The sequence below is a fragment of the Heterodontus francisci genome, chromosome 8, assembly GCF_036365525.1.
Source record: "Heterodontus francisci isolate sHetFra1 chromosome 8, sHetFra1.hap1, whole genome shotgun sequence".
NCBI lineage: Eukaryota > Metazoa > Chordata > Chondrichthyes > Heterodontiformes > Heterodontidae > Heterodontus > Heterodontus francisci.
The window spans coordinates 36,600,313-36,612,388 of record NC_090378.1 but is presented as its reverse complement, the minus strand read 5'-3'; positions in this window follow the sequence as shown (position 1 = coordinate 36,612,388).

Genomic DNA, 12,076 nt, shown 5'->3' with positions numbered 1-12,076 from the left:
AATACCTTCTACTTTGTACATAATCAGATATGAGATAGAGTTAAAAAAAAATAGATGGTATTTACCACTGTATTTTATGAATACTTTTCAGGAAGGAGTGATGTAATCTGAAAGGGAAAATGGACATAATGTGTTCAGGGTTACAGGACTGTAAATAGCTTGAAGCCGCTAATTAGCTATTTGCATTCAAAATATTTAACCTTTCAAACTCTGGGTAATTTTAATATACATACTCTTCCCTGCTGAACAATTTGCATGCAAAATCATAGCCTTGTAAGCCTTGTCAGATTTACTGATAGCCTTGATGTCTTAATAAGTGAGTTGCCAAAAATTTGCCATTGCACAATCAGAGCTGAATTAGTTCACCTTTTTCTCTATGTTCCATTGCCACTTATTTATAATGATAATAAAGCTGCTTCCCGTTTATCAGAACGTCTCACACACCTTAACAGCTGTAGCTGGGAACATCTCTGTATTTTAAACAATCTCAAGTAAGGAGGTCATGAGTTCAAGCCCCACTCCAGAGACTTGAATACATAATTTAGGCTAACTATTTGGAGTCATGCACAGTCAGAAGTGCCGTCTGTCAGATGAGACGTTAAACTAAGGACCTATCTACCATGCCACAATTCCAACATGAGCAGTGGAGTTTTCCTGGTGCCCTGACCAATATTTATTTTTTAATCAACACCACCAAAACATCTTTGATCATTTATTTTATCGCTTTTTGCAGGACCTTGCCATATGCAATTTGACTGCAGCATTTGCCTATATTACAACAGTGACTGCACATCAAACGTACTTCTTTGGCTATGAAACACTTTGGAATTCCTGAGGTCGCACAAGTTGCTATATAAATGCATGTTCTTACTTTCTTAAAGGTCCATTGCAATTATTCTGACATTGAACAAATTCAGTCAAAATACTGATTATCATATCAAGTATGGTAATATAGTAATGTTACTGGATTAGTAGTCCAGATGCCTGGACTGAAACTCCAGAGAATGAGTTCAAATCCCACTATGGCAATTTGGAATTTGAATTCAGTGTAAAAATGGCTGGAAAAAATACTGGTATCAGTAAAACAAGACCATGGAACTGTCAAATTATCATAAAAACCTAATTAGTTCACCAATGTCTTTTGGGAAGGGAAAGCTTGCTGACCTTACCCAGTCTGTCCTATAAATGACCCCCAGTCCATACCAAGGTGGTTGACCCTTAACTGCTCTCCGGTGTGGCCTAGCAAGCCACTTGGTTACATCAAACCACTAATTGGGAGGTAGGGATGGGCAATAAATATTGGTTTTGCTTACAGCTTGAGAATGAAAAAAAAAGTTCTGCTGCTTTGCGCTGTCTGTCTGTCTGGCAACATTCTGCTATGTTGCACTTTTAATATTCCATTTGCTTGTTCGTGTTTTGTGAGCATCCGCAGGGCAACGAATTCTTTTACATTTAATGAATCTTTTAATGAGATCATAATCATCTGCTGTCTTCCTGTATGGACTGTGTAGTAGTTCCCAGTCTTCTCTTGCTTTCTGTCGTTGTGCAGTGAGAGAAAGTTATAAAAGCAGTATTACCCTAGGATTCATAATGGCTGTGAAAGGCTTCTTATAGTCCTCTGTAAAATTATAGTTTATGTTTATATTAAAACTATAGGACCTGAAGTTTTAAATGAGGGGTTTTCCAACTGCTACGGATGCTGGAATAGCACCACCTCTTTAATTACAATGTTACGCCTATAGTTTTAATAGAAGGCTTTCACAATTGCTATGAATGCTAGCCCTGAGCTCTCACTGGGGCTTCTATTTAGAAGTAAATTGGCCAGTGCCTTATTAGTAAACATTATTATGCTGCCCCTCGCTACGCCCAGGATCAGCAATACTCACACTCTGTAGTGAGTTTCTGGCTCGCCAACTAAAGGCATATCTGTTTCTGAAATGACGCAATGTCATCAAAGCACATTAAATTACAGGGATTTCTTTATTTGGTCATTCCACCTTTTTTTTTCAGATGAGCTATAGAGATTTCATTGGAGAAAGTGTCCAATAAAAGTTCTATAGCCTCATCTGAAAATTAGGGCGGTCCTCTTTCAGACTGATGGACAATTAGTCACAAGATACATGGCTCTAGGTGTCCTGCAGGAGCTGTCAATAAATGTGAATGTCACACTGCACCATTCACCAGGCCCAGTTGCTGTGCCATTAAGAAGTTTTAATGTCTGCTAAAGTGGGAGACCACAGCAAAACCTTGTAATAATGTAATGCAGTAAGAATGCAGGTCTCAGTCCTACAGTACTTTGAATGATTCCTATGGCTGCTGATTAAGCAGCAGGGTACATTTTGTATCAGCAACCTTCCCTCACAGAAGACATCCGAATAACATGTGAATGCTTCAAACCTTTGTGTGAAATTATTCATTCTGCTCTTCGAGGGGATGCATTAACCCATTTATTTCAAGGCTATCTTAATTTTCATTCAAACCATGACGATAAAAGAATGTTGATAGGTTACAGGGTTAACAAAGTTGTTGTGAAAACACAGTTGAGTTAGTCATAGCTTTTCCATTTAATTCCATCCCTGCGGAGGCCGATTACTGGCCCGATAGATCTTTAACTAAAGTAAACACATAGTTGGCAGAAAATTGCATTAATTTCGTCTGGGTGGTGTTATTCTCATGAGCACTGTACTTACGTGCTTTAAACCATTTCAGTGTTATGTATGCATTGATTATGGTCATTTATTTTGCCTTTTTGGCATCAAACTTACAGGGCTTACTATCACTACACTTTTCCACTGGTTAAAAAAAAACTACTGCATTTAATTCTGAGAGCTATTGACGTTCTGGCAAAATATTTTGGGGTAAATTTTCGATCTCACCACATAGGCAGTGATTGCGGGACGAGAATCAGATGCGTTCTATAACCTACCGCCAATCCGCTCCGCTACATTACTGCCCAGATGCTGAAGATTGAAATTCACTCCTGTATGGCATTGAATCTCTGATTAAACATCTTTGTGCTTACCCCTACGAGGAAGTTGTGTCACATTATCATTTACAGACTGTTCTAGCTATAAGGAAATTAAATACAGAGCCATGGTTCTGAACGTCTGCTGTACAACAGTTTCTGATTACATCATGGTTCTGGCTTTCATCTTCAAGTCGAAATTAATTATCAACAGTTAAGAACTGATGAAAATGTGAAGCAGTCAATTGACTGGATTAATAGCATTTGTATAAATATTTATAGCATCAAGTGTTGACTTATATGGAACTAAGGAGGAAATTAGGGGTGGGAAAGGAAAATTGCCTGCAAGGAAACTTTAAAGAGAGAGGGACAGCTAAAGGAGAGTCACAATAAGGATTCAGAAAACCAACACTCCAACACTGGTGAGTATTTCAATCCATTAGCAGCCTTTGCCAAAACTGAGGGGATGAAGAACATTAAGAAGAGGCAAACCAAAATGAGAGAATGGATACGGGTGCAAGTCTTCAGATAAGTGTGGTAGTATAGTGGTTATTTTACTGGACCAGTAATCAGAGGCTGGACTAACAATTCCAAGACATGAGTTCAAATACCACCACAGCAGCAAGGGAATTAAAACTCTATTAATTGAACAGATCTGGAATAAAAAGCTAGTATCAGTATCATTGACCATGTAACAGGACTGTAGTAAAAAAACAACTGGTTGACTAATGCCCTTTCGGGAAGGAAGTCTGCCATCCTTACCTGGTCTGGCCAAATGGGACTCCAGATCCACAGCAATGTTGTTAACTCTTAACTGCCCTCTGAAATGGAATAGCAAGTCATTGTATTCAAGCAACTCACTACCACCTTCTCAAGGGCTGGGCAATAAATGCTGGCCTTGTCAGTGACGCCCATTTCCTGTGAATGAATAAAATAAGAGTGAGGGAGTGGCCCAACAACCGATCCTGTTTGAAGGCTCCTGAAGTCGTGGTGGTGGTGAATAAGCAGCTTGCGAGGAGGGTTACCCTCTTTGCCGTTCCATGCCATCATTCCATGGGTCAGCAGATATAGATAAGGTTTAGGCTACTGCAAACCGTAAAGGTCACAGTGTGTGTCCGAATGATGCTGTTTGGTGCCCATTGGTGCCATTGCAGCAGAAATCTCTGCTCTTCATCTGCCATTCTGCTAACCCAGGCCTTCTTAAGCCTGGTCTGCAGTTAGGTGTACCAGGGCTTTTAGAAAGTGTTGATGGCATCATAGCTGGTAAAGTTGATCAAACAATACTGGCTTTTTAGTCGTTTGGGCTATCCTACAGTTATGTAGTATTATCGAAATCACTTTGAGGTGCTTCTGAAAAATTACTCAACATTATGCTTAGTCTGACAGATAGTCCCAGTAAAGGGGACAGGGAGCAAAAAAAAATGATGAATAGCAGCTGGCACAAACACAAATACCAGCAAAAGAAAACCCAAAACAAAAGTAGCAAAAACAGTCACTTTCCAGGCTTCTGCTCTTGAAATGATCTCCCAGCTGAAAGATTGCCTATTGCACAGCACTGTCTGGAAAATTGAGCAGGCACTTCCATGAACTCTCTTTAATGTGTTACAGAGGGACATAGATAGGCTGCAGAGTTGGGCTGAGAGATGGCAAATGGAGTTTAATGCGGAAAAGTGTGAGGTGATTCACTTTGGAAGGAGTAACAGGAATGCAGAGTACTGGGCTAATGGGAAGATTCTTGGAGAGAGATCTTGGTGTCCAGGTACACAAATCCCTGAAAGTTGCCATCCAAGTTAGTAGGGCTGTTAAGAAGGCATATGGTGTGTTAGCTTTTATTAGTAGGGGGATTGAGTTTCGGAGCCACGAGGTCATGCTGCAGCTCTACAAAACTCTGGTGCGGCCACACCTGGAGTATTGCGTGCAGTTCTGGTCACCACATTATAGGAAGGATGTGGAAGCTTTGGAAAGGGTGCAGAGGAGATTTACTAGGATGTTGCCTGGTATGGAGGGAAGGTCTTACGAGGAAAGGCTGAGGGACTTGAGGTTGTTTTCGTTGGAGAGAAGGAGGAGGAGAGATGACTTAATAGAGACATATAAGATAATCAGAGGGTTAGATAGGGTGGATAGTGAGAGTCTTTTTCCTCGGATGGTGATGGCAAACACGAGGGGACATAGCTTTAAGTTGAGGGGTGATAGATATAGGACAGATGTCAGAGGTAGTTTCTTTACTCAGAGAGTAGTAGGAGCGTGGAACGCCCTGCCTGCAACAGTAGTAGACTTGCCAACTTTAAGGGCATTTAAGTGGTCATTGGATAGACATATGGATGAAAATGGAATAGTGTAGGTCAGATGGTTTCACAGGTCGGCACAACATCGAGGGCCGAAGGGCCTGTACTGCGCTGTAATGTTCTATGTTCTATAAACTCATTTGCCACAGTAGAAATTTGGGGTGGCGCAGTGGTTAGCACCACAGCCTCACATCTCCAGCGACCCGGGTTCAATTCTGGGTACTGCCTGTGTGGAGTTTGCAAGTTCTCCCTGTGTCTGCGTGGGTTTTCACCGGGTACTCCGGTTTCCTCCCACCACCAAAGACTTGCAGGTTGATAGGTAAATTGGCCATTATAAATTGCCCCTAGTATAGGTAGGTGGTAGGGGAATATAGGGACAGGTGGGGATGTGTTAGGAATATGGGATTAGTGTAGGATTAGTATAAATGGGTGGTTGATGGTCAGCACAGACTTGGTGGGCCGAAAGGCCTGTTTCAGTGCTGTATCTCTAAATAAAATAAAAATAAAATAAATAAGCAAAGCTCAAAAGAACCAGTCCATTGGCTGAATCCACCTCTGGGGAGAAACTGATTAAAGTTCAAATTTTTGTGTGGGGAAGCCCCAGTTGGTATGGAAACTGGTTTCTTGTCTAGCCAGTGGGAGCAGGAACGGAGGTAGGTCAGATGAAGTGTGACTCGTGACTCGCATGGCAGTCGTCACTGAGGATGCTGGTTGTCCTGTGGGAGAAATCTGCGTTTTGTGCCAAAACCTTCCACAGCACCAGAGGGAGGCAAGATGTCACAGGAGAGCTGGAGGCCTGGCTGCTCCATTGCTTCATTGATACTGACCTGGATCTAAAGCTGGAGGCTGTGAGGGAGAGGAGGGAGGTCCTCTTCCCAGCGGGTGGTGGGAGGAGGCCATCTTGTTGTGCAGCAGGGGTACCTCTCTGTTCAGCATCATCTCCCTTTGCCTCCTCTTCCTCCTCCTCTCTCACCTGCTGCTCCTGCTCCTCCCCCAATGAGCTGTCTCTTTCCAGGTCCTCATTGTCCTCAAGGTCCACACCTCTCTGGAGGGCCATGTAATGGAGTGTGCAGCAGACCACCACAATGACCACCCAACTGATCCAGGCACCAGAATCACATCTTGAGAAGCCCGATGGCATGCTCAATTGTTGTCCTTGTGAGCAGGTGGCTCTGGTTGTATCGCCTTAGTGCCTCTATCTGGAGATCCTGTAGAGAGGTGAGTAGCCATGTTTTCAAGGGATATTCCTTGTTCCCTAGGATCCAACCACATTCTTTGCAGGTTGGAGTGAAGATCTGAGGCAGGGTGGACTGGCAGAGGATGAAGGAGTCATGGCAGCTGCCAGGACAGCACACATGCAAGAAGCTCTTGTTGTGGTCTCACCAGTTGAACAATGAGGAAGTGGAAGCCCTTCCTGTTGATGGATCTCACGGCTGGTCAGTTGGTGCTTTAATGACCACATGGCTGTAATGATGTAATGTATTTGTATAATATGCTGATGATGTGATGATGTAAATAAACACTTCCTTGAACTGTAAAATAAAAGCAAAATACTGTGGATGCTGGAAATCTGAAATAAAAACAGAAATTGCTGGAAATACACAGCAGGTCTGGGAGCATCTGTGAAGAGAAAAACAGAGTTAATGTTCCAGGTCTGTGACCTTTGACCCAAATTTATCACAGAAAATGGCGATGAGACTGAGATAGAAGTCCATCAGTATAGGCAGCAAATAGCAGCAGGGACTGCAGTGAACAAGATTAGCCATCTTCTGATGATCTACCTGCTTGGATGGTGGAGTTTTTGGCTGGCTTGTGCAAAGCCCAAGACCCGAGCTGTCCCCTAGGTTGACTGGGATGCCGCAGGATCCTAGTGTTTCGGATTCAAAGTGTTCATTTGGGTAAGAGCATATTTTCAACCCCAACTAGATGGATTTTAGGTGTCACTGTTATGCACAGCTGCAGCTGCATAAAGTGTTCACTGAGTTACTGTGAATTTGCAAACAGGACAATATGGCTGCGCCTGTGGGGTACATCAGAAGGCTAGGAACATAAGAGTGGGCTTGGGAACCATTCAGTTCATACATTGAAAGAATAGCCATGTTTTTCAGAGGTAATAGTCAAGAGGTCAAGAATCAGAATAAAGCAATTCTTGAGCGCAAGAAAACAATTTTGGTAATGGAAATTGGCCCATACACTAACAAACTTTCTTGCTCCCAACAAGTTGGAGGAAAATTTCAACCCTGAACCTCAGAGATAGTGGAAAGCTACAAATTTGGAACCAGAAACCAGAAAAGTAGCGAAACTGTTGGCGAGTGGCACTGAAGAATTTATTGCAACTTTGGTACATTCGTAGACTGTGCAGTGTGAGACAGATTTGTGTGTGGATTGGTGGATGCAAGAATCCATTTGAAGTTACTAAGCGCACAAAATCTTACATTTGAGCTAATGTGTAAGATTGCTCTTTCTATAGAGATGGCATCAAGGAATTCTCAGGAATTTCGTCCTATGCCAGTGACTAGTACAGCTTCTGTCCACTGACAGAAGGCTTTCACCAAGCCTAAAGTGGAAAGATCTGGTCAAAAGAGTGCTAGTGATTGCAGTTTAGTGTCTTGTTATCATTGTAAGGACAACTACATGGCACAAGCATGTCAGTACAGAAATGTCAAGTGATTTGATTACCAAAAGAAAGACCATATTGTATCTGCCTGCTGAGCGAAGGCTAAAGCAGGAAAGGGAACTAATTCCAGTGGTAATGGAAAACACTGACATTACAAGCATGGAGCTCACAATCTTGAAGTGAATCCAAAGTGCCTAAGCAGAGAGGAGTTAGGGCTGTACAGCATTTATGCCACTAGCAATCACTCAAATGACAGAGACTTTTGTACAAAGGTGTTGGTAAATCAACAATGCATTAACATGCTCGTTGATACAGTTGTAGATTGCTGCATCATGAGTAGGGATACGTACAAGAACAGATTCAATGAAGTACCTCTAACTGAGGGCACAGTTCTGTTGAAAACCTACTATGTTGAGGTATTAGAAACCTGTGGACAAATGGAGTGCAATGTCCAATATGAGGGCAAGTCCCTCAAATTACCCATTGGTGTAGCAAGATATGTCAACAAACCAACATTAATGGGAAAAAAATGGCTTCCTAAGCTGAAGTTAGACTGGCAGCATATTTTACAAGATGAGCCGACCAAGCAGCTTGATCAGCTGTTGAACAGTTATAGCAACATTTACGCTTATATGTATGCAGGTATAATCAGTGTAACAGAGCACATCCAAATTAGGCTTGATGCAAAACCAATATATTGCAAGGCTAGGCCAGTTTCTTATGCTCTCAAAACCCAGGCTGAAGAGGAGCTAAAGAAGCTAGAGGGGAATGGTGTACTAGTGAAAACTACACACAGTCATTGGGCAACCTCAATTGTAGTAGTGCCCAGATCAGACAAAACTATAAAACTATGTGGGAACTACAAAGTCACAATCAACCAGGCAGTGGACGATGAGCAGTATCCACTAGCAACCTCTCAAGATTTGTATGCAGAGATAGCAGGATCCAAGCTATTTATGCAGTTGAATTTGTCTCATGCTTATGCACAGCTCAATGTGGATTGAGAGAGTCAACAGTATTTCACAATAAACACGCACATGGGGTTATACCCCAACACGAAGCTGCCCTATGGTGTGAAGTCTTCTCCAAAACTCTTCCAAGCTACTATGGATAAGACTTTGCAGGGAATGCCGCATTTCTTGTGTAATCAAGATGATGGCTGGAAATTTATGCTACCCCAGCGAACTGGATGGTGGTGGGGGTGGGAGTAGTGTGACGTAAAATTGAGCAGGAGGCTCTGGGAGGCCTTCCCAACCCGATCCCACCTCTGCCTCACTTTACGTAGGGTGGGGAGGGGGGCGTAAAACGGGGTGCCCGCCCCAGGCCAATCAAGGCCCTTAAGTGGCCACTTAATGGCCACTTAAGGGTCTTCGCCCACCTCCACGGGGATTTTACCAGTGACAAGCGGGCATCCTGGAGCTGGGAAAGGCCACCCGGTGAGAGTTGTCGGCCTCTCCGCGCCCTGGGGAAGTGGGGGGGTCCCTGACCATCGGGCACAGAGTGCCCAATTGAGGGCCATCCCCGCTTCCCCAACCACACCCAGGACCCAAGACCCCCCCCACCCCCCCAAATGACCACCCTTGCTTCTCTGGGGCTCAACCGATTACCCTGGCGAGGCAACCCGAAGTTACCTGCAGTCCTGGCTCCATGTCCTCAGCTGAGCTACAGTCCCAGCAGTGGCCACCTCTCCCGGTGGCACTGCTGGGACTAAGAGCTGCCGGTCTGATGATTGGTCGGCAGCTCAGTGAGGTAGGGTTTCCTCTCTCAAGCGGTGGAAGTCCCACCTCGGAACAATTAAAGCCTGGGGACCCGTAAAATGCGGGATGGATCCCCGGGCTAGGCGGAAGTGGGTTCACCACCAACTTTTACATCAGTGGCCAGCTCCCATCCGCCCAACGTAAAATCCAGCCCAATGTGTTGATCACAACGCCAACAGAGGAAGAGAATATTCAAGTGTTGGACGAAGTGTTATAAAGGCTCAGTGATCACAATGAGAATTTGAAAAAGAGCATGTGTGCTTTCGTGCAATCTGAGGTAGTGTACCTTGGCTTGAAAATCAATGAAAAGGACTACAACCAGTGAAAGAGAAGCTGGGGGCAATAGTCAATGCCCCAAAGCCAAAAGATGTGTCTTTTCTTGGCATGGTTCAATAGTACTCATGATTTCTGCCTGAGCTTGCAACAGTATTAGCTCCACTACATGAGTGTTGAAGTAAGATACAAAATGGGAATGATCTGAAGCACAAGATGCTTATGCAGAAGATAAGAGAAGCTTGACCAGTGATGCATTACTCGTCCATTATGACACAAATTGTGACCTGAAGTTAGCATGTGATATTTCAAAATATGGAGTTGGAGCAGTGATCAGTGAAGTCATGGATGATGGTCAAGAGAAGTCCATAGCATTTGCGTCACATACCCTGACCAAGAGTAAACACAACTATGCACAGATAGAAAAGGAAGTGCTGGGAATCATCTTTGTAATCAAAACATTTCACCAGTTTTTGTTGGATAGAAACTTTATGCTAGTAACAGGTCACAAACTCCTAGTAGCTATTCTAGGATCAAAGTCTACAATACCGACAATGGCAGCATCAATGATGCAGCACTGGGCTGTACTTTTTGTAGTATAAGTGTTTGAAGGGGTTAATGTCTGGGACAGTGTGAGTAACATCTCCCACTATGATGATGTAAGAGATTACTTGAGAGAGAGACTTGAAGGAGAAGAAGAAGCATGGCATCAGAGGAGTTATGCATACTTAAGTGAGGCTATATATAGTTCTTTAATATGTATTACACTAGTTATTGTTAAAACTCACCAAAGGATCAGTAATCTCTCCTAGCTAGACTAACCAAACATACAATATGGTGAACAGCAGTGGTTCTGGTCATACAGCACCCAGAACACAAGAACCCAAGAAATAGGAGCAGGAGTAGGCAATTCAGCCCTTCGAATCTGCTCCACCAATCAACGAGATCATGGCTGATCTTCTGCTTCAACACCGTTTTCCTGCACTATTCCCATAACCCTTGATGTAGAAATCTATCGATCTCAGTCTTGAACATACTCAACGACTGAGCCCCCATAGGCACGAGCAATGTCCTAAAAACAAACCAGAATGCTTTCACTGCAAGAAAGCTGGACATTTTGGGAAGATGTGTCAAAGTAAAACCTCTACTTTCACAGGTTCCAACGGAAAAGTCTTCATTCATAGGGGTCTTAATGAAGTTGAACAATTTCCATCGGAAGAGAAATCAGAAAACGTCCTTGCTGAGATCAATGAGCCTAATCATGCATTCTGAAATGCAGATATATATGTCACTGGACATATCACTAACTTTAAACTAGACACTGGAGCAAATGTAACAGTTTTATCAGACAATGAACCGTGGTTATCAATGCATTGCCTGCAACCAACAAATTTTTGTACACAACCACTACTGAGACAATCATTCAGGCTTTAACAGAGATCTTTGCAACACATGTTATACCTGACCAGGTTGTTTACGATAATGGTCCACAATTTGCAAACGGCTACTCCACATACTTTGCAGAAAACTGTGGATTGTACATTTTACAAATTCCCCTAGATATCCTCAGTCAAATTGTGAAGCTGGAAGAGGAGTCAGAACTATCCAAGCCCTGTTAAAGAAGAAGGAAGATTTTCAAACAGCACTCTTAAACTACAGATCTACCCCACTGCTATGTGGATTAGCACCATCAGAACTGTTGACGGGAAGGAAGCTCAAAACACAACTTCCCATCCTACCCACAAAATTACTTCCAGGGCTACAAAAATCCAGGATTATCAGAGTTCAACGCGGAGAAAAGTCTTATCGAAAGCAACAAGCTTATAACTATAACAGGAGATATCGAAGGAGAAAAGGTCTGGGTACAAGACCAAGGCAGAGAAGGAGTAATCATCCAGAGAGATGAGAATCAACAGTGATCTTATAGTACCTTCTGAGGTATTGTCACGGACTTGTATTTATATTATCCTAGGATTAAAAAACAGTGTGTACCTTTAAGACTCTGTTTGAAAACAGTGTGCCTTTAAGACTGAGCACAGGGTGCCAGCTGCACCTGTCCCTAGGCCACAGCAGGAGAGAGAAGTCACATGATATAATGTTTCGATTTGACTGTGTGTAAAACTGGCAAAAAACAGCTGAAACTAGTTTTGAGAGATGCCATCGAGGCATGCTACCAAAG